The sequence below is a fragment of the Oryctolagus cuniculus genome, chromosome 6 (assembly GCF_051225735.1).
Source record: "Oryctolagus cuniculus isolate XC-2025 breed Fujian yellow rabbit chromosome 6, ASM5122573v1, whole genome shotgun sequence".
In the NCBI taxonomy this organism is placed as follows: Eukaryota; Metazoa; Chordata; class Mammalia; order Lagomorpha; family Leporidae; genus Oryctolagus; species Oryctolagus cuniculus.
In genome coordinates this window covers 155,640,686-155,643,974 of record NC_142872.1, presented here as the reverse complement: position 1 = coordinate 155,643,974, position 3,289 = coordinate 155,640,686, and the positions used below count along the sequence as shown (strand labels likewise).

The window sequence follows — 3,289 nt, the reverse complement described above, 5'->3', positions numbered from 1 at the left end:
TTAGTAACACTCAGAATTACACAGACTTACTGTGGCAGATGTTGCTGGCACCTGCATTTCAGTCTCAGACTGCTGGGACTTCAGCTGAACCTGAGGTTGACCAAATGGGAGTACCCTGATGACTTTCCATCTCACTGCCAGCAACATCTCCCAGATTTTCTGGCTAAGTCTTCTTAAGTCTCAGGAGGACAGTTATTTAACTTACAGGTGTGGCCCATAATCCAGGGAGTATAACAAACAGAGGACTATACTCACCACTGGGCAGCAGGCACAAGCAGATAAATGCTCTGTCTTCTTGTATTACAGGGATTGTTCTGAGGTCCACTCTGTACTGAAGTTAAAGATCTGGTGATATTTAGCTTCAGTTTCTACCAGGAGTACATAGCCCAGTAATTCTACATTAGCTTCACCCTACTCTCTCAGTTACTGAGAGATCAATTACTGGCATCCATGTCCTCGTCTCAGATTTGCACTTTGTAAAAAATCATTTAGAGCTCTTTGAAGGGTCTCTTAGTGTTCTCTAACCTAAATCTCTGTCCCTCTGCCAGTACTATGCTGCCTTGATTCTGGTGGCAATAGAGTCAGCCTTCATGTTGGGAGAAGTAATTCCTCCATATTCTTATTCCTGAAGATTGCTTAGGTGTTTTGGGGGTGTCACTATTCCTTGTAAATTTTAAATAATCTTGTCCACGTCTACAAAATGTTTTGCTGTTGAGTGTCCCTCCCTCGGGGCTGTGGGGGTCCCTTTTCTTTTCAGCCAGGGCTGGAACCCAAGATCAGCCCTCACTAAGGACCACTGTCGGGACTGTACAAGGTGGTAAGTCTTGTTTTCCTACCTCCGGCAGCTGTAGGAAGAGAAACAAGTTTTGCTGAGATATTGCTGGGACTGAATTAGGCCTGCATATCAATTTGGGGAAATTGACATCATTAGTATATTCAGTATTTCAGTCTATGAACACAGCGTATCTTTCTACTTATTAGACCTTTTATAATTTCTTTCATCAACATTTTGTAGTTGTCAGCATATAAGTCCTAAACATAGTTTATTAGATTTGTAACTTACATTTTTTTGTGTTTGGAAGAATGATTAAAAATCGTATTTTAATTTTCAATGTCCACAGATACATTGGTAGTATGTAGAAATACAATTAATTTACCAGTTTGAGTAAAGCATAGAAATATTACCTCCCTCATTGTCCTTTGAGTATTTACTTGTTCCCTTTCTGTTATTGATACTGTTGTATTCCATTGTGGCTGAGGAATATATTTTCTATGCTCTCCATTAAAATTCTTTTAATTTAATTTGCTGTGTGTGTGTGTGTGTGTGTGTGTGTGTTTTAACAGAGAGCCAGGAAGTGATCTATTTTGGTATATTTTCTGTGGGGAATGAGAAATAATTGCATTCTCCTGTTGGGTGTAGTATTCTTTAAACATCTGTTAGATTCTGTTATTTGATAGCATTTTTGAATTCTTATATAGTCTTGCTAATTTTCTGTCTAGCTCTGTCAGTTATTGAGGGAAGGGTGTTAAAATCTCAACCGTATTTTTATATTTGTTTATTTCTCCTTTACAAGCTTTAACTTCATATACTTTACAGTTCTATTATGTGTAAACTTTAGGATTTTGACAATTTTCTTTGCTTTTAAATCTAATTTATCTGGTACTGATTTGTTTTCTTTTGATTAGTGTTTGTATTATATGAAGTTTTCTATCCTTTCACTATTTGTATTTGAAGTAAGTTTCTTCTAGACAGTACATGTTTATGTTTTTCATATTTTAAACTCACTATGCCAATCTGTCTTTCAATTGTGGAATTTATATGAACAGCATTTATTCTAATGATTTATATGTGAGGACTGAAGTGTAGCTGTTTTTATGTTTACAGTTTTTTTACTTCTGTTTTCTTTTTGCTGTTTTCCTATGGATTACTCAAGTATTTTTTAGAACTCCATTTTACTTTATAGTATTTTTGAGTATACATCTTGTAGAGCTTTTTAGGTAGTTGTTCTAGGTGCTTTATAACTGTATCTGACTTGTCATCTTACCAGTTTGAAGTATATAACCATTTAACTCCTTTTGTACCTTTTTTAGAATACACATGTCTCTCTTCTTTTAAAAAAATGATTTATTTATTTATTTAGGAGGTAACGTTATAGACAGAGAGGGAGAAACAGATCTTCCATTTGCTGCTTCACTCCCCAAATAGTGTTAATGGCTGGATCTGAAGCCAGGAGTCAGGAGTTTCTATTGGGTCTCCCATGTAGGTTCAGGGACCCAAGCACTTGGACCATCTTCTGCTGCTTTCCCAGGCCACTGGCAAAGACATGGATCAGAAGTGGAGCAGCTAGGACTTGAATTGGTGCCCACATGGTTGCTGGCACTGCAGGTGGAAGCTTAACCTCCTACACCACAGTGACAGTCCCAAATGCACTTGTCTTAAATATTTCTACTACAAACATTGAGATTCACATCAGACAGTTATATAATTTTTGTTTTCACCATTCAACTTAGAGGATTCTAGAGTGGAGTGGTAGTTTATTGATTTTGCCTGTATTTTTACTTACTGTGTTCTTTTTTCTTCTTGATGTTCCAAGATTCATCTTTTTTTATCATTTCCTTTCTGTTTGTCTTTTACTGTAGGGTATGCATGTTCATGATAAATTCTCGTAGTTTTTCTACATCTGAGAATGTCTTTAGTTTTCCTTCATTGTTGAAACATTGTCAGTAGATATGTGATCTGGTTTGACAACTATTTTCTTTCACTAGACAAATGTTGCTACATTTCCTCTGATCTCTATAGTGCCGATATGAAATCTTCTGTCATTCAGGTTGTATCTTTACTATAGTTTTGGTGTCATTGCTCTCACCTTGATTTCAGTATTTCCTCTGTTTTTCTTTATAGAAACATGACTGTGATGGTAACTGTTGTGTACTTTTATGTGTTTATTTTGTTTGTGATTCACTTAGCTTCTTGAATCCATAAATTTATACATTTCAGCAAATTTAGGATGTGTACAGCCTTTATTTTAAATTATTTTCAGATATACCCTCTTTTTCTACTTTTTTTTCCATGCTCCAATGACAAAATATTAAATCTTTTGTTATTCAGGTTTTCCTTGTGTTATGATGACATTATATTCTTTTAAACCCATTGTAAGTTGAAAATATTTTTTTATTTTTTAATATTCATTTATTTATTTGAAAGGCAGGATTACAGAGAGGCAGAGTCAGAGAGAGAGAGGTCTTCCATCAGCTGGTTCATTCTTCAGATGGCCACAACTGTACTGAT

At 35.6% G+C, this 3,289-nt stretch overlaps 1 non-coding gene across 1 annotated transcript; it reads left to right on the top strand.

Annotated features, from left to right (window-relative positions):
• Positions 1-714: 714 nt before the first annotated feature.
• On the top strand, positions 715-847 carry LOC127490878 (small Cajal body-specific RNA 20). The gene has a single exon (XR_007919267.2).
• The last annotated feature ends 2,442 nt before the right edge of the window (positions 848-3,289 follow it).